Here is a 20,725-nt window from a genome sequence, read left to right on the forward strand (position 1 = left end):
AAAACACGAAGGGACTTGTAGTCTGGTTTTGTGTGGAGAAGACGTTCTAGTGGAGTTTCATTGTTGATAACACGACTAGGAAGCATGTTGATGATATGAACGGCAGTGAGAAAAGCCTCATCCCAAAACTTGAGGGGCATGGATGCACCAGCAAGGAGGGCTAAGCCAACCTCAACTATATGTCTGTGCTTGCGTTCAGCTGAGCCATTCTGTTGATGGGCATGCGGGCATGGCACGTGATGTGATATGCCAAGGGTTTGGAAGAAGGAGTTTAGTTTTTTGTACTCCCCCCCAGTCCGATTGGACTGCAATAATCTTGCGATCAAATTTTCTTTCAACTAGAGCTTGGAAGTTCTTGAAAACTTGAAAGACGCCGGATCTTCTCTTGAGGAGATAGATCCATGAAAATTTGCTGTAGTCATCTATGAAGCTTACGTAATAAGTGTTGGAAATATGCCCTAGAGGCAATAATAAAAGTATTATTATATTTCATTGTTCATGATAATTGTCTTTTATTCATGCTATAACTGTATTATCCGGAAATCGTAATACACGTGTGAATACTTAGACCACACAATGTCCCTGGTAAGCCTCTAGTTGACCAGCTCGTTGTGATCAACAGATAGTCATGGTTTCCTGACTATGGACATTGGATGTCATTGATAACGGGATCACATCATTAGGAGAATGATGTGATGGACAAGACCCAATTCTAAGCATAGCATAAAAGATCGTGTAGTTCGTTTTGCTAGAGCTTTGCAAGTGTCAAGTATCTCTTTCTTCGACCATGAGATCGTGTAACTCCCGGATACCATAAGAGTGCCTTGGGTATACCAAACGTCACAACGTAACTGGGTGACTATAAAGGTGCATTACAGGTATCTCCGAAAGTAGCTGTTGGGTTGACACGGATCGAGACTGGGATTTGTCACTCCGTATGACGGAGAGGTATCTCTGGGCCCACTCGGTAATGCATCATCATATTGAGCTCAATGTGACCAAGGTGTTGGACACGGGATCATGCATTACGGTACGAGTAAAGTGACTTGCCGGAAACGAGACTGAACAAGGTATTGGGATACCGACGATCGAGTCTCGGGCAAGTAACGTACCGATTGACAAAGGGAATTGCATACAGGGTTTGATCGAATCCTCGACATAGTGGTTCATCCGATGACAACATCGAGGAGCATGTGGGAGCCATCATGGGTATCCAGATCTCGCTGATGGTTATTGACTGAGAGAGTCTCGGTCATGTCTGCATGTCTCCCGAACCCGTAGGGTCTACACACTTAAGGTTCAGTTACGCTAGGGTTATAGGGATATGTATATGCAGTAACCCGAATGTTGTTCGGAGTCCCGGATGAGATCCCGGACGTCACGAGGAGTTCCGGAATGGTCCGGAGGTAAAGATTTATATATGGGAAGTCCTGTTTCGGGCATCGGGACAAGTTTCGGGGTTATCGGTATTGTACCGGGACCACCGGAAGGGTCCCGGGGGTCCACCGGGTGGGTCCACCTGTCCCGGGGGGCCACATGGGCTGTGTGGGGGTGTGCCTTGGCCTAATGGGCCAAGGGCACCAGCCCCACATAGGCCCATGCGCCTAGGGTTCAAGGGGGGCAAGAGTCCTAGGAGGGTAAGGCACCTCCTAGGTGCCTTGGGGGGGAGGGAAAACCCCCCTTGGCCGCCGCACCCCCTAGGAGATTTGATCTCCTAGGGCCGGCCACCCCCCCTTGGCACCCCTATATATAGTGGGGGAAGAGGAGGGACTTCATACCTGAACGCCCTGGCCTTTGGTTGCCTCCTTCTCCCTCCCCAACACCTCCTCCACCTCCATAGTGCTTAGCGAAGCTCTGCCGGAGTACTGCAGCTCCACCAACACCACGCCGTCGTGCTGCTGCTGGTGCCATCTCCCTCAACCTCTCCTCCCTTCCTTGCTGGATCAAGAAGGAGGAGACGTGGCTGTTCCGTACGTGTGTTGAACGCGGAGGTGCCGTCCGTTCGGCGCAGGTCATCGGTGATTTGGATCACGTCGAGTACGACTACATCATCACCTTGCAAGCTTCCGCACGCGATCTACAAGTGGTATGTAGATGCAAACTCTCTCCCTAGACTTGTTGCTTAGATGAACTCATAGATGGATCTTGGTGAAACCGTAGGAAAAATTTTAATTTTCTGCAACGTTCCCCAACAGTGGCATCATGAGCTAGGTCTATGCGTAGTTCTCTTTGCACGAGTAGAACACAACTTTGTTGTGGGCGTGGATTTTGTCATCTTACTTGCCTCTACTAGTCTTTTCTTGCTCAACGGTATTGTGGGATGAAGCGGCCCGGACCAACCTTACACGTACGCTTACGTGAGACCGGTTCCACCGATTGACATGCACTAGTTGCATAAGGTGGCTGGCGGGTGTCTGTCTCTCCCACCTTAGTTGGAGCGGAATCGATGAACAGGGCCCTTATGAAGGGTAAATAGAAGTTGACAAAATCACGTTGTGGTGATTCGTAGTTAAGAAAACGTTCTTGCTAGAACCCAATTGCAGCCACGTAAAAGATGCAACAACAATTAGAGGACGTCTAACTTGTTTTTGCAGCGATTGATCATGTGATGTGATATGGCCAGAAGTTGTGATGAATGATGAATTGTGATGTATGAGATCATGTTCTTTGTAATAGGATTCACGACTTGCATGTCGATGAGTATGACAACCGGCAGGAGCCATAGGAGTTGTCATTATTTTTTGTATGACCTGCGTGTCATTGAATAACGTCATGTAAACTACTTTACTTTATTGCTAAACGTTAGTCATAGAAGTAGAAGTAGTCGTTGGCGTGACAACTTCATGAAGACACGATGATGGAGATCATGGTGTCAAGCCGGTGACAAGATGATCATGGAGCCCCGAAGATGAAGATCAATGGAGCTATATGATATTGGCCATATCATGTCACAACTATATAATTGCATGTGATGTTTATTATGTTTTATGCATCTTGTTTACTTAGGACGACGGTAGTAAATAAGATGATCCCTTATAAAATTTCAAGAAGTGTTCTCCCCTAACTGTGCACCGTTGCTACAGTTCGTCGTTTCTAAGCACCACGTGATGATCGGGTGTGATGGATTCTTACGTTCACATACAACGGGTGTAAGACAGTTTTACACAGCGAAAACACTTAGGGTTAACTTGACGAGCCTAGCATGTGCAGACATGGCCTCGGAACACGGAGACCGAAAGGTCGAACACGAGTCGTATGGAAGATACGATCAACATGAAAATGTTCACCGACGATGACTAGTCCGTCTCACGTGATGATCGGACACGGACTAGTCGACTCGGATCGTGTAACACTTAGATGACTAAAGGGATGTCTAATCTAAGTGGGAGTTCATAATTTGATTAGAACTTTATTATCATGAACTTAGTCTAAAACCTTTGCAAATATGTCTTGTAGATCAATGGCCAACGCTAATGTCAACATGAACTTCAACGCGTTCCTAGAGAAAACCAAGCCGAAAGATGATGGCAGCAACTATACGGACTGGGTCCGGAACCTGAGGATCATCCTCATAGCTGCCAGGAAACAATATCCGCTAGGTGACGCTCCCGTCCCAGAGAACCAAGACATTATGAATGCTTGGCAGTCTCGCGCTGATGATTACTCCCTCGTTCAGTGCGGCATGCTTTACAGCTTAGAACCGGGGCTCCAAAAGCGTTTTGAGCATCACGGAGCATATGAGATGTTCGAAGAGCTGAAACTAGTTTTTCAAGCTCATGCCCGGGTCGAGAGATATGATGTCTCCGACAAGTTCTACAGTTGTAAGATGGAGGAGAACAGTTCTGTCAGTGAGCACATCCTGAAGATGTCTGGGTTGCACAACCGTATGACCCAGCTGAACATTAACCTCCCAGATGAGGCGGTCATTGACAGAATCCTCCAGTCGCTCCCACCAAGCTACAAGAGCTTTGTGATGAACTACAACATGCAGGGAATGGAAAAGACCATTCCTGAAGTGTTCTCGATGCTGAAGTCAGCAGAGGCTGAAATCAAGAAAGAACATCAAGTGTTGATGGTCAATAAGACCACTAAGTTCAAGAAGGGCAAGGGTAAGAAGAACTTCAAGAAGGACGGCAAAGATGTTGCCGCGCCTGGTAAGCTAGTTACCGGGAAGAAGTCAAAGAATGGACCCAAGCCTGAGACTGAGTGCTTTTATTGCAAGGGGAAGGGTCACTGGAAGCGAAACTGCCCCAAATACTTAGCGGATAAGAAGGCCGGCAACACCAAAGGTATACTTGATATACATGTGATTGATGTGTACCTTACCAGTACTCGTAGTAACTCCTGGGTATTTGATACCGGTGCCGTTGCTCATATTTGTAACTCACAGCAGGAGCTGCGGAATAAACGGAGACTGGCGAAGGACGAGGTGACGATGCGCGTCGGGAATGGTTCCAGAGTCGATGTGATCGCCGTCGGCACGCTGCCTCTACATTTACCTACGGGATTAGTTTTGAACCTTAATAATTGTTATTTAGTGCCAAGTTTGAGCATGAACATTGTGTCTGGATCTCGTTTAATACGAGATGGCTACTCATTTAAGTCTGAGAATAATGGTTGTTCGATTTATATGAGAGATATGTTTTATGGTCATGCTCCGATGGTCAATGGTTTATTCTTAATGAATCTCGAGCGTAATATTACACATGTTCATAGTGTTGATGCCAAAAGATTTAAAGTTGATAACGATAGTCCCACATACTTGTGGCACTGCCGCCTTGGTCACATTGGTGTCAAGCGCATGAAGAAGCTCCATGCCGATGGACTTTTAGAGTCTCTTGATTATGAATCGTTTGACACGTGCGAACCATGCCTCTTAGGTAAAATGACCAAGACTCCGTTCTCCGGAACAATGGAGCGAGCAACCAACTTGTTGGAAATCATACATACCGATGTGTGCGGTCCAATGAGCGTTGGGGCTCGCGGAGGATATCGTTATGTTCTCACTCTCACAGATGACTTGAGTAGATATGGGTATGTCTACTTAATGAAACACAAGTCTGAGACCTTTGAAAAGTTCAAAGAATTTCAGAATGAGGTGGAGAATCAACGTGACCGAAAGATAAAATTCTTACGATCAGATCGTGGAGGAGAATACTTAAGTCACGAATTTGGTACACACTTAAAGAAATGTGGAATCGTTTCACAGCTCACGCCGCCTGGAACACCTCAGCGAAATGGTGTGTCCGAACGTCGTAATCGCACTCTATTGGATATGGTGCGGTCTATGATGTCTCTTACCGATTTACCGCTATCATTTTGGGGATACGCTCTAGAGACAGCTACATTCACTTTAAATAGGGCACCGTCTAAATCCGTTGAGACGACACCGTATGAATTATGGTTTGGAAAGAAACCTAAGCTGTCGTTTCTAAAAGTTTGGGGATGCGAAGCTTATGTCAAGAAACTTCAACCTGAAAAGCTCGAACCCAAGTCGGAAAAATGCGTATTCATAGGATACCCTAAGGAAACTATAGGGTATACCTTCTACTTAAGATCCGAAGGCAAGATCTTTGTTGCCAAGAACGGATGCTTTCTGGAAAAAGAGTTTCTCTCGAAAGAAGTAAGTGGGAGGAAAGTAGAACTCGATGAAGTACTACCTCTTGAGCGGGATAGTGACGCAGCACAGGAAACCGTTCCTGTGATGCCCACACCAACTAAAGAGGAATACCATGATAATGATCAAAGTACTTCGGATCAAGTTACTGCTGAACTTCGTAGGTCCACAAGGACACGTTCCGCACCAGAATGGTACGGCAACCCTGTCCTAGAAATCATGTTGTTAGACAACAATGAACCTTCGAACTATGAAGAAGCAATGACGGGCCCAGAATCCAACAAATGGCTTGAAGCCATGAAATCCGAGATAGAATCCATGTATGAAAACAAAGTGTGGACTTTGACAGACTTGCCCGATGATCGGCGAGCGATAGAAAACAAATGGATCTTTAAGAAGAAGACGGACGCGGATGGTAATGTTACCATCTATAAAGCTCGACTTGTCGCTAAGGGTTATCGACAGGTTCAAGGGATTGACTACGACGAGACATTCTCTCCCGCAGCGAAGCTAAAGTCCGTCCGAATCATGTTAGCAATTGCCGCATACTATGATTATGAGATATGGCAGATGGACGTCAAAACAGCATTCCTTAACGGGCATCTTAAGGAAGAACTGTATATGATGCAACCGGAAGGTTTTGTCGATCCTCAGAACGCTAACAAAGTATGCAAGCTCCAGCGATCCATTTATGGACTGGTGCAAGCATCTCGGAGTTGGAACATTCGCTTTGATGAGATGATCAAAGCGTTTGGGTTTATGCAGACTTATGGAGAAGCCTGCGTTTACAAGAAAGTGAGTGGGAGCTCTGTAGCATTTCTCATATTATATGTAGATGACATACTCCTGATGGGAAATAATATAGAATTTCTGGACAGCATTAAGGCCTACTTGAATAAGTGTTTTTCAATGAAGGACCTTGGAGAAGCTGCTTATATATTAGGCATCAAGATCTATAGAGATAGATCGAGACGCCTCATAGGTCTTTCACAAAGTACATACCTTGATAAGATTTTGAAGAGATTCAGAATGAATCAGTCCAAGAAGGGGTTCTTGCCTATGTTACAAGGTATGAGACTGAGCTCAGCTCAGTCACCGACCACGGCAAAAGATAAAGAAGAGATGAGTGTCATCCCCTATGCTTCAGCCATAGGATCTATTATGTATGCCATGCTGTGTACCAGACCCGATGTAAACCTTGCCGTAAGTTTGGTAGCAAGATACCAAAGTAATCCCGGCAAGGAACACTGGACAGCGGTCAAGAATATCCTGAAGTACCTGAAAAGGACAAAGGACATGTTTCTCGTTTATGGAGGAGACGAAGAGCTCGTCGTAAAGGGTTACGTCGACGCTAGCTTCGACTCAGATCCGGATGACTCTAAGTCACAAACCGGATACGTGTATATGTTGAATGGTGGAGCAGTAAGCTGGTGCAGCTGCAAGCAGAGCGTCGTGGCGGGATCTACGTGTGAAGCGGAGTACATGGCAGCCTCGGAGGCAGCACATGAAGCGATTTGGGTGAAGGAGTTCATCACCGACCTAGGAGTCATACCCAATACGTCGGGACCGATCAAACTCTTCTGTGACAACACTGGAGCTATTGCCCTCGCAAAGGAGCCCAGGTTTCACAAGAAGACCAGGCACATCAAGCGTCGTTTCAACTCCATCCGTGAAAATGTTCAAGATGGAGACATAGAGATTTGCAAAGTGCACACGGATCTGAATGTCGCAGATCCGCTGACTAAACCTCTCTCGCGTGCAAAACATGATCAACACCAGAACTCTATGGGTGTTCGATTCATCACAATGTAACTAGATTGGTGACTCTAGTGCAAGTGGGAGACTGTTGGAAATATGCCCTAGAGGCAATAATAAAAGTATTATTATATTTCATTGTTCATGATAATTGTCTTTTATTCATGCTATAACTGTATTATCCGGAAATCGTAATACACGTGTGAATACTTAGACCACACAATGTCCCTGGTAAGCCTCTAGTTGACCAGCTCGTTGTGATCAACAGATAGTCATGGTTTCCTGACTATGGACATTGGATGTCATTGATAACGGGATCACATCATTAGGAGAATGATGTGATGGACAAGACCCAATTCTAAGCATAGCATAAAAGATCGTGTAGTTCGTTTTGCTAGAGCTTTGCAAGTGTCAAGTATCTCTTTCTTCGACGATGAGATCGTGTAACTCCCGGATACCATAAGAGTGCCTTGGGTATACCAAACGTCACAACGTAACTGGGTGACTATAAAGGTGCATTACAGGTATCTCCGAAAGTAGCTGTTGGGTTGACACGGATCGAGACTGGGATTTGTCACTCCGTATGACGGAGAGGTATCTCTAGGCCCACTCGGTAATGCATCATCATATTGAGCTCAATGTGACCAAGGTGTTGGACACGGGATCATGCATTACGGTACGAGTAAAGTGACTTGCCGGAAACGAGACTGAACAAGGTATTGGGATACCGACGATCGAGTCTCGGGCAAGTAACGTACCGATTGACAAAGGGAATTGCATACAGGGTTTGATCGAATCCTCGACATAGTGGTTCATCCGATGACAACATCGAGGAGCATGTGGGAGCCATCATGGGTATCCAGATCCCGCTGATGGTTATTGACTGAGAGAGTCTCGGTCATGTCTGCATGTCTCCCGAACCCGTAGGGTCTACACACTTAAGGTTCAGTTACGCTAGGGTTATAGGGATATGTATATGCAGTAACCCGAATGTTGTTCGGAGTCCCGGATGAGATCCCGGACGTCACGAGGAGTTCCGGAATGGTCCAGAGGTAAAGATTTATATATGGGAAGTCCTGTTTCGGGCATCGGGACAAGTTTCGGGGTTATCGGTATTGTACCGGGACCACCGGAAGGGTCCCGGGGGTCCACCGGGTGGGTCCACCTGTCCCGGGGGGCCACATGGGCTGTGTGGGGGTGCGCCTTGGCCTAATGGGCCAAGGGCACCAGCCCCACATAGGCCCATGCGCCTAGGGTTCAAGGGGGGCAAGAGTCCTAGGAGGGTAAGGCACCTCCTAGGTGCCTTGGGGGGAGGGAAAACCCCCCTTGGCCGCCGCACCCCCTAGGAGATTTGATCTCCTAGGGCCGGCCACCCCCCCTTGGCACCCCTATATATAGTGGGGGAAGAGGAGGGACTTCATACCTGAACGCCCTGGCCTTTGGTTGCCTCCTTCTCCCTCCCCAACACCTCCTCCACCTCCATAGTGCTTAGCGAAGCTCTGCCGGAGTACTGCAGCTCCACCAACACCACGCCGTCGTGCTGATGCTGGTGCCATCTCCCTCAACCTCTCCTCCCTTCCTTGCTGGATCAAGAAGGAGGAGACGTGGCTGTTCCGTACGTGTGTTGAACGCGGAGGTGCCGTCCGTTCGGCGCAGGTCATCGGTGATTTGGATCACGTCGAGTACGACTACATCATCACCTTGCAAGCTTCCGCACGCGATCTACAAGTGGTATGTAGATGCAAACTCTCTCCCTAGACTCGTTGCTTAGATGAACTCATAGATGGATCTTGGTGAAACCGTAGGAAAAATTTTAATTTTCTGCAACGTTCCCCAACAATAAGTGTGTCTACCAACAGAACTAGGAGCAGGACCCCAAACATAAGAGAAGATTAATTGCAAAGGATTGGTAGAAACACTAGTAGATATAGGGTAAGGTAACCGATGACTTTTTGCTCGTTGACAAGAATCACAAATAGTTTCAAGATCACGCTCACCAACATACGGGAGCTTATTTTTCCTAAGTAATTGTTCAACCAAAGAGAAAGCAGCATGTCCTAGTCGATCGTGCCACCGTGTTGACGAAAGTTTGGCAACACCATAGGCTCGTTTATTGAATCTTGGATGCTCCGGAAGCAATGGGTAGAGTCCTCGAACGCATCTACCTCGATAGAGTGTTTTCTTCGTTGCCTGGTCCTTGATCAAGAAAAAGGAAGGATGAAACTCAAAGAAGACATGATTGTCAACGACAATTCTATGGACAGAAAGTAGATTCTTATCGGCACTAGGAACATGCAAAATTTTCTTTAGATGAATTTTACGGCGAGGGGTACTAAAAACCGAGTGACCAACATGACTGATCCTCATACCTTCACCGTTGGCAGTGTAGATTTGATCTTTTCCACGGTACTTCTCCTTCATAGTGACCTTCTCGAGCTCGTTTGTGATGTGATTGGTAGCACCACTGTCGACATACCAGTTTGTGTCAACGCCGTAGGAGCCATCCGCAGCTGCAGCAACTTTGTCCTCGTCTTGGGAGTCGTCGTCGTCTTCATCGTAGCGGTACCAGCAGTCTTTGGCCGTGTGCCCAAGCTTGCCACAGATCTGACAGCGAGGGGCATCCGGACGAGACCTGGTGGAGCTGCCGCCGCGACGAGGTTTGGAGTTGGTGGAGCGACCGCCGCGACGAGGTTTGGAGTTGGTGGAGCGACCGCCGCGGGAGTTGGAGGAACCACCACCGTTGCTGGTGCCTCCGGGCCGCCCTTTGGTGCGAGGAGAGCCACGTGATCGAGGGCCACCGCCACGACCGCGAGAAGCAGCGTTGGCCGAGGACTTGAAGCCGCCGGCGGAGCCATGGAATTGGGCCATGCGCTGATCGAAGTTACTCAGCATGGCATAGAGCTCATCAAGGGTGACGGGTGTGACGCGGGCGTCGAGGGCGGAGACGAGCGGTTGGTAGTCGATGTCGAGCCCATGGAGGATGTACGAGATCAACTCGTCATCCTGGATGGGTTTTCCGGCGGCGGCGAGTTCATCAGCAAGGCCGCGCAGGGAGGCGAAGTAGGCGGCGACCGATTGGTTGCCCTTCTGCGCGTTGATGAGCGCAGTGCGAATGTTGTTGACGCGGCTGAGGGAGTGGGACGGGAACATGCCCGCCAATGCCACCCAAAGTTCACGCGCCGTGGTGATCGCGGTGACCGCAACCAGGACCTCCTTGGAGAGAGTACTCAGCAGGTAGCCGAGCACTTGTTGGTCCTCCCTGACCCAAAGAGGGTGGAGAGGGTTGGGCCCAGAAGTCTCCTTGCCGTCTTTGTCCTTGGTGACGTGGAGTCTGGCCGGTTCCGGCGAGGTGCCGTCGACATAGCCGAAGACACCGGCGCCCCGCAGGTGAGGTGTGACCTGCGTGCGCCAGAGCACGTAATTCGTGCGGTTGAGCTTCTCGGTGACCTGGCCGTTGAGGCTAGGTTGGGAGGCGCCGGATGAAGACATGGCTATGCACTAGATGTAATCGGGATAGCTAGCTAGATTGAGAGAGGAAGGGCTCTGATTACCATGTGCGATGGAGGAAACGTCTTGCCTCGTTGGAGGCGATGGGTTTGTGTTAAATAGCAGGGGCGCACCTCCCTGATACAGCGCATACATGAGTTGTTACAAAGATTGAGACTTGGAAGACAAGAGATAGAATTGGTTACAACTAGGTAGAGATAAGAGAGAATCCTACTACCCAATTACCAATCTAATCTATATCACAACAACCTCATCAGAAGAGATGCGCTAGGTAAAGGTGGTGCGGTGCGGTGCACACATTGGCACGTTACATGACATGTTTAACAGATAGGAGGGAGTAGTTACTTTACCTGCCTCATATGTTGAATAGGACACGTCAAGTCAGCTAATGAGGGGTGAGGAGGAGGATGGGGAGGTTCCCACGGGTCATACTCGTCCGTGGGCGCTCCATCAGTGGTACCTTTACTATTATCTTCTTGATGAAGAGCTTCCACTGCTGCAGTTTCGTGGCCCGTTTGCAGTGACATTGGCTGAAAAGGGGAGAAGCATGAGATTGAATTACCATGCCAATCCAATTTGCCACCCTGCTGACAAAATTCTAGTGTGCTACAGCTAGACAACATGAAAGAATGCAGAATGCTTGAATGTAATTCAGCAGAGGCTCCTGGGACCTAATCAGCAACTCAGTAGGGTATCCTTTTTCCAAGGAGTTTATTACCCTTAGCCTTAGGTGCTACAGTAGTTTATTTGAAACGAAGGAACAGAAAAATAACCTTTGACCAAATGCAGCAGTGCAATAATAGATCGGAATAGTGTTGATATCTCAATTGGATCTTCCAAACAAGGTCGCTTCTAGAATGCTAGGACTGTTAAGAATTGGCTAAGCATAAAGATAATAACAAAAAGATCTTAACTATCTACGAGTTCTTTCGTTTTCTCTTGATCTTTCGGATTAGCTTTCCTGCAAATTGTGGGGATTTTTTTCCTGTTTCTTTTTATGCGGGATCTTGTTAACTGATCCCTTTATGTACATCACTTTAGTGCATAATGCATTCTCAGGATGGCTTGCCACTACTGTTCCTGGAAGCGAAATGCGACTGTTCATTTTGGTACCTAATAAAACATATGATAAATGTGCTTCTTTTACCATTCAGTGACAGCAGATTCCAAAGTTGACAGAAATCATTCAAAATTTGTTGAAAAATAGAAGGATTTGAAGTGCGATATATATGTTGACAAAGCATTGAACTCATGACGGCGTACAGATCTTGCATCCCACACAAACATATACAAAAGGCTCCCCGGTGCATACAACATATGCCAAGATGCATACCGTTTTCATAATAGTTCAAGTTTCAGATACTTGCAGATGCAGGCAGTATGCAGGTTGGAGAACCAAAGAGAGCTGGCTTTTAGGTTTTAGGTACCTGATCTGGAACGGTCGATGGGGCGGCTGACAAGGTAGACATTGGCCCAACTAGAGGCCGCAACACTGACCTGCACTGCACTGCCCGCAAACAAGTTTTCAATGTCAGTAAAATTCTTACTAGGTACTGTAGGTACTACTGATTAAACAAAAGAAGCAGCAGATAACCTGTCAGAAGAATGATGATTAAACAGAAGTATCACGGCCTGATGCAAATCACCACCGACTGATGGCGACTGGGTGGACGAAAAATCGTGATGGATTGATCAGTTTTCTTCACAAATTGATCAGTTTTCTTCACAAATTCGTGAACTATTTCGCAAGTTGGCAATTTGTTTTTGAAAATTGTTGGTCTTTTTTATAAATTGATGGACTTTGTTTCTAAATCAATGGATTTTTTTAAAATTTTGTTAATTTTTTTTCTAAATCAATGAACTTAATTTGAATTATTGATGAACTTTTTTCAAAATCAATAAAAGAAAAGAAAAACAAAATAATATAGAAACCCATGTAAAAACTGAAGAAAAAACCAGCCCGGTTGAAAAGGAAAACCACAGTCTTCCTTTTTAGCGTTATATTTGACGCACTACAAAAGATGGAAAAAGGAAACTTAGACCATGAACAACGGAGGTGTTCGAGTAGGCGAGATGGCTCCGTCTAAGAGCACGTCGTTTCCCGACATGCTTGAAATGGCCCAAAAAAAATCATGCCTTGTATGACCAATTCAAGGCACCATGCCAAGTTGTTTTGGTTTTCGACAAGTTTTGCATTTTCCGTAGTTTTCTCGGTAAAAAAATGCTTGATAATGGGCGGCCGTGTCGCAACTTGCATACGTTGTTAGAAATCGTACAAACCTGGCATGGATGACTGCCATGGTCATGCCCACCTGCTTGAAAAGGTTGGGGTCATTTTAAGAATCTCCAAAAGTAGACCATGTTTAATGAAAGGGTGTACGGGTTGGCTAGAAGGCTCTACCTGAGGGTGCGTTGTTTCTTAACATCCTTCGAAAGGCCTAATTTTTTCCACCTCCTTCTATGATCAAATCATGGCACCATGTCAAGTTGTTTAAGTTTTCTACAATTCTTTCGTTTTCTAGAGTTCTCTCGATGAAAACAAGCTGATAAATGGCCGGACGTGACACAACATGCATACGTTGTGGGAAATTCATTCAAACCCGGGATGGATGCCTACCATGGGCATGCCTGCCTACTGGAAAAGGTTGGGATGATTTCATGCATGTTCAAAAATAGATCATGTTCAACAGAGGGTGTTCGGATAGGCGAGAAGGGTCCATTTGAGAGCATGTTTTTGCGGCATCCATTAAGTCACCCCAAATCTTTCCATGATCTTATATTACCGCTTAAACGCACCATGCCAAGTTGTTTTGGTTTCGACAAATTTGACTTTTCCGGGGTTCTCTCGGTTAAAAAAGGTAGATAAATGGCTGGACGTGTCGCAACTTGCATATTTTCTCGGAAATCATTCAAACCTGGCATGGATCCTTACCACAGGCATGCCCCTTGCCTGCAAAAGTTGGTGTCACTTAAAAAATGTTCAAAACTAGACCATGTTCAATGAAGGATGCACCCGGATGGGAATGACCATGGTAGGCAACCATGCTAGGTTAAACAATTTTCGACGCCGTATGCAAGTTGCAACATGTTCGACTATTTTATCGGTCTTCTTCTACAAAGGAAACTCCAGAAAATGCAGAATTTGTCGAAAACCAAATGAACTTGGCATGGTGCCTTGAATTGCTCGTAAAAGGCCATGAAAAAAATCGGATCCATTTCTTCATCATTTTTGGTGGGGAAATTGGGGCCATTAAGATGTTGAAAAATAAAGTGCTCTCAGATGAACCGTTCTGACCTTACCGAATAATCTCCGTTCAACATGGTGTTTTTTGGACATCCTTGAAATGACCCCAACTAATAAATACAAAGGATAAAATTGAAAATAGTAAGTGTTTTTTTAAACATTTAATAAATATTTTATATTTTTTTAAATCACTAGTTTAAAAAGTTAGTTAAAACTTGTATTTTGGTATTCAAAAAAAGAGATAAATGAATTAAAAAAATAAGAAATCAAATGAAAAAATAGAAAAGAAAATAAAACGCTTAGGCCTTGGCCCAACTAGGCGACGACATTGCTCTCGTCGGGCACGTGTTGGGCCGGTCCAAGAGCTCGCGGATTTGAAAAGTTCATCAATTGTTTTAAAAATATTCATGGATTTGAATATTTTCACAAAAATTCAAAACAAAGTTCACTATGAAATTTGCAAAAAAGTTTTCTCGGTCTTGGGAACCTCGGGTTCCCAGCCATTTTTTTTCCTGTTTTGGGACCTTCTCAAAGGTCGTGAACCGTGTTTTTCTTTTTCTTTTTCTTTTTATCTTCTCTCCTGTTTATTTTTTTGTCTTCTTTGACTTTTCGTTTATTTTTTAAAAACTGTTCGTATTTTGACATTCTGAGCATGTTTGAAAGGCATGGACATTTGTTTTGAAATTTATGTACTAATTTAAAAATACAAATATTACTATTTTATGAACAAAACAGGAAAACTAGATACCCTAAAGAAAACCGTGCAAAAAAAAAAGAGAGACGTAAACTAAAGAGTGGAGGTGCTGTGTTTTTTTCATGGTGTTATGTCTCCCGCACAAGAAGTGGAAAACAAGCCAAGAAAGCAAATGTGATATGCTGTCCAGGATGGTTTGTGTTGTTACAAGTAGTGCGTGAGGGCGCTGGTTCGAATCCAGCCGAGGGCATCCATTTTTTAAAAATTAAAACTAAAAAAACGTAAATGGGCTGAGCCCATGAGGGAGGGCTGTTCGCCGGGTATCATACGAACCTACAGCGTATATATGTTCTATGTAGAAAATAAGAATATGACAAAAGCAAAGCTATATTAAAAGAATATTGTTTGATAAATACAGTTCTATTTTTTCACTATATAAGAATAGCACGGACATCAATACATCACGAAACTTCACATCTAAGTAGAATGGTCGACTAAGTTTCGTAACGTGAAATTTCAGATTTTTAAAAAGAATCATTAATTTTTATGAATTTACTATTCGCGTCGGTGCGTGTGAAACAATGTTCATCTTTGTATTTTCGCTTTTTTACAATCTAACATATAACTTTAAAACGTCTTATATTATGGGATGGAGGGAGTACAAGTCTTGTCTTTAAACTTTTTTTTAAAACACTATTGTACAATTAGAGTTGCTTACATACACTCATCATACGAACGTGCATACACACATCTTATCCCTATGAGCACCTCTAAGATATACCTTGAGGACATCTCATACTCCTCCTACTAAATGAACATTGCCGGATCAAAATAAATTCAGAAAAATACAAGCACATGTGTCAAGCCTAGAAATAAACCTTGGTGGACTGGTTCCACCATAAATAGCCTAACCATTTGAGCTACGCTCAATTCGCGTTTGGTCCTCGAACTTATGGACGCAACTTTTTTAAAATCACTAAGGGCATCTCGAACTCGGATCCTTAAACCGACTGCATTCGTCCGGACCGAACAGTCCTCACGCGATTTGCCATTCAACACGGAACTCCATCAGTCCGCGGACTGGTCCCGACGTTAGTTTTTCCGCAAAATGGAGGCTAACCGGGATGGCTTTGCAGGCGTTCGGACTGTTGCCACGTACGCACCGGACACTCCGAACCCACCCGAAAACCACTCCCACATTAAGCGGTTGCCGTGCATTCATGCCACTAATGGTCGATCAGAGCGCTAGCGCCACATTCATGCCGATCCAGAGCAGAGGTGGCCTCTCACCGGTGTTAGCATTAAAGCGGCGTGCCGGCACAATCCACACCACACCACCTCGCTCCTGCTCCTCCTCACCATACCACCTCCGCCATGACCGCAAGCTCTAGCGCGTTGTGGGCTAGCCTCACGACAGAGCAAAAGCACGAGATAGCCACTCTTGCTGTCGAATGGCAGGGCCGTTATGCGCGGCGGATAGAGGCCAGCATGCCGGTGAGCTCGCCAGAGGTCACCGACGATGAAGGAGGCCTTTGACAATGAGCCGGAGCCCCTGCCTGCACCGGTCCATGCCGGCTTCACCATGTCGATTTTATTTGTCACTTTTAAATATGCTATATGATGATCCAGTGTACCAGTGCACCTCAATGGTCTATGACTGTTTACCGTGATTGAACCACAAGTCACGAGTTCGTGAGCACGCCACAAAGGCCATAAAGAAAAGAGTACCAATCCTACCACCTGGGTTCATCAGAGTTGCCAAGAAACATAAACAAGCTGATTTAAGGAATGAAGAAAGATGTCATGTTCGTTAGAAGAAAGAAACCATTTTTTTTGTAGAACTAAGAAAGAAAGAAACAAAGCAATTGATGAAGGATGCCTGGAAAATAAAAATTCTTGCACATTCAGACATTTGGTAGTGTCTAAATTTGTTGTATGCGATCAATTAGAGTCATCTGCTCAGGCTGCCGTTGAGCTTGGTTACATAAGAATTAGAGTTATGGTTCAAGCTGAATACTGACATATATTGCACCCTTCAGGCCCATGCTAAGCCTCGGAAAGATATATACTACTCCCTTCGTTCACAAATATAGGATATCGATGTTTTGAATATTGCAATATTCACTACATACGGACTGAAATGAGTGAACAAAGGACACAACGTATTTATATACCTCCAATTCAAAAAAAGAAAAGAAATTATCTTATACTCCCTCTGTCCCAAAATTCTTGTCTTAAATTTGTCTGAATATAGATGTATCAAGTCACATTTTAATATTAGATACATCCGTATCTAGACGAATTTAAGACAAGAATTTTGGGACGGGGAAGTATCTGTAAACGGAGGAAGTACTACTTAGACAACAATTTTAGAATGATAATGAGATTGAGAGCGTTAATAGACAAGGATCAGCATCTGTGGTGGACAAAATGACACAAATCCATAACCATCTCGACTAACTGCAGGAGAATGGATACTCGTCTCAGCGCACCTGCACAGTGAATTTGCACAGAAGACATCAGTGCAACTCAAACTCAACTTCTATTCCTATATACTTCCACGACAAGTAATTTGGAACGAAGGAAGTATATGTTACAAAAGCTTGGACTAGTACCCAAGCCTCTATTCCAGGCAAGGTTTTTGCTTCAAGGTTGAGCCACTTGGGTGAAAGTGACCCATGGTGAATTGTGGATGTGCCACATGCTATTATTTTGGTACACGGCGGTGTACAAACGCCTTGTGAATTCAGATTTTTGATTCAAATTTTTTGAACTTCATTGCTTCATTGCTGTGTAGTCGTCGTGTAGCTCTAGCGCTAGCTTCTTGTTTGTCTTTTGTGTGACAAGGTTGTTTCTGTAGTTGCTGATTGCATGGATCATATTGCATGGTTTCCAAATTTGATTTGACTACGTCGGGTTGGGCCGTTCCTATTTGGATGGATCGGTGTTCATGTGTACTAGATATTTTTCATTCCATGTTTGTTGGCTAATAGAGACATTGCCACGCGAGTAGTTGGATCTGAGACGTTGACACGCCACACGTATTGATTTAGAACGGTGCCTTCGATTGGTATCTGGATGATCGGAGAGCCCTCGAGTCTCCCGAAGGATCCCGTCGAATCTTGTTTCACCGTTGTTTGTCTCTATAAAACCCTCCACACTCCTAACGTCGTCCTTCGGTCGAACATGGCGTGGGCGTCGCTCGCGGCTCCGGCGATCCTAGCCAGAGTTGTTCACGCCGTCGTCCGGACACGCTCTGGGGGCGAACCTCCCACGGGAAGGTGCACAGAGGAAGATTTGTGCAGACCATGCCGACGGCCATGAATGTGGTTGTGTCGGTCTTGCTCGTGAGTTGCGTCAGGCTGCGGCTGACAGATACCAATGGGCAATCACTGGTGCCCATGAGCGCCGGCCGTCCGTCTCCGCTCCCCCTCTTTCTCTCTTATCTTCCACTGCGGCTCCATCCCCAGCACCCCGGCCTGTCGAGATCAGCCGCGGGCCTGCCTTCTACAGTCCTCCTTCCGTTCTCCTAGAAGCACCATGGAGTTTCAGCCAGCGCTGTTGGGCGTCTGTACGCGGTGACAACGTACATACACACGTCGGCCAAGGAGGAGGCCCTGGTCACCGTCTAGCGAGTCTTGTGGATTCACCGACCTCCGTGACCGCGGCCTCCGACGTGGTTTCCATCATGGTCGACAAACACGACGACGTCGGCACGGTCGGCTTGGACGCCGCTCGGAGGTCCTTGCAGGGCTCCGCCCGTACGGCGTGCTCATAGATTGCATGAACTCTTCCCCTCCCACGCGGCGCCTGCTGCCACGCTGTTGACTCTGGCAGTGGCGTCGGCGCTCACGATGGCACACTCACCCTCCCCGATGGCAGCGACGAGGCCCGAAAATGTTATACGGAACCATGGTTCTGCCGAACCTACGCTCGACACCATTGATCTCTGGATATTTTTCATAAAGATCCGTGCATGATTAATTAAAAAATGCATGATGGAAGCTGTTTGCATATTAAACAATGCGTGACGCGGATCCACATGTAGCAGGATGTTGAATCGTACGGCGTCGACCATAAGTTTGGCTGAACCATGGTCCAGAATCACGCCTCTCCGACGAGGCCGTCCTCTGGCTCGGAGGACCTATCTGCATGGGCCCGCCGGCAGCGGCCAGAGCAGCAAAATTGCGGTGGCAGGCGTGGTGGTTGGCCTCGAGCCCTTAGCGAGTCCTTGGTCTGGTCTTTGCCAGCGCCGCTGGGCTCGAGCGCGGAGGAGGCAGCTCGGCTGAGCGGCGACTTCACGTCCGGGGCGCCGTGCGGTACATCAAGGACCTCGGCATGGCACTGGAGCCTGGAGGTCGCTGACGTCCAGGAGGAGGAGGCCGGTGATCTGTACCTAGGTTTGTACCGGCAGTCCGGCAGATGTTCTCGGCCATGTAGGCGAACCGCGACGGCGGCGTGTATGGACTGGTCATCATCGTCGAACGCCTGAACGGGGTCCGCGAGTAAGGTAGGTAAGGCAGATAGCTGCCGACCAAGGTTGTTGTTAAGGGATCGAGGGCGACGTCCGCGGCGCATCTAGTGGCCTCCATCGAGCGGAGCTACCCACGGCGGCTATCACCGTGTAACTCGATACGGCGCGCCACTTCCCGGCGTCTTTGCATTTATCTCGCGTGCTATATATATATATATATATATATATATATATATATATATATATATATATATATAGAAGGGTGCTGGACAAGTGATCCATTCACAACGCTACGCTTCAAAACTTTCTACAATTATAATTTGTGTAGTAGTTTGAGTGGAGGATAAAGGCAAGGCAGCTCCTCCTCAGATCTTCAGAGTAAAGGCATATTGTCTGTATAGTGTCATTTACTGTTCTTGCTGCCAAGTTAGTGTGCATTTACGCCGTATTAGCTGCTGCATTTGCCTCCTTAGTATTCGATCAAATCCTGGTTGAGCCGCAGTGATGGTGATTACGTCGTCGTCGTTGTTGGGCTAAGAGACACTGGATTAGGCCGATTCCTAGACGTATACTCTATCAGGCAGCTTTTGTATACTTGTTTCCGGTTTTGAGAAGTTTCAGACATTCTGCATTCTAATTCTAAATTCTTAATTCTAAATTGCTAGCTGGGATTTTTTAGGCTTTTCGGAGTGTTTTTGGCAGGGATATTATAGCCAATGAGGTGATGACACATTAATTAGTGGGGATCTGGCCAGGTGCACTTTAGGGTGGATCTTGCAATTATGGTGGCGAGCAGTTCCTGGTCAACCACACATCCAGTTTGTCGGGCGGTGCTATTCTTTGTTTGCAGCAGGTGGAGCACGCAACATGTGGAGCGACGGGATGGGATTTTTCTAATGTGACCACGTGCATGCGCCGACTGGCTCTCTACATGCAGCGGTTTTCAGATTTCTCTTCATTCTTTATTCCTTATCTTAAAAGATAATAACTCCATTGGATATCCTGAGCAAGACGGGTCACCGTTTCGACCTTCTACGGTCGCGTGCGGTGGCCTTCGTATGGTCTAAGCCAGCATGCCTGCAGCCAGTGGTTGATAGCTCACGGCCCTAGTGCTCTCCATTCCATGATAGCTCACGTCTTCTCGCCGCCGGCGTTGGTAAATCCGTCGATGTTCTTGATTTTGAGCTCTCTCGCGCCTTAAACCCATCCAACTCGCCAGCTGTTCTAGCTTGCGCCCGTTGAGTCGACTTCATGCCCGCCAGACCATCGAAGCAGATGGCCTGTGGGGCTACAGCTGCGAGGTCCAGCTCCAGCGATAGCATGTGCGGTGCATGATGAGCATGGCGCGCCAGATCCACACTTTTTCATGTCCACATTGTGAAGATCCTATCATTATATACACAGGTGCCAAGCCGTCTATGGGCCGGAGGCAAC

At 46.4% G+C, this 20,725-nt stretch overlaps 2 pseudogenes; both read right to left on the bottom strand.

The window, feature by feature from the left end:
- Nucleotides 1-10,861, bottom strand: part of LOC119351165 — a 39,728-nt pseudogene extending 28,867 nt beyond the window's left edge.
- On the bottom strand, nt 10,246-10,384 carry LOC119296264 (annotated as a pseudogene).
- Nucleotides 10,862-20,725: the final 9,864 nt, after the last annotated feature.

This window comes from Triticum dicoccoides, chromosome 1A (assembly GCF_002162155.2).
Source record: "Triticum dicoccoides isolate Atlit2015 ecotype Zavitan chromosome 1A, WEW_v2.0, whole genome shotgun sequence".
Classification (NCBI taxonomy): Eukaryota; Viridiplantae; Streptophyta; class Magnoliopsida; order Poales; family Poaceae; genus Triticum; species Triticum dicoccoides.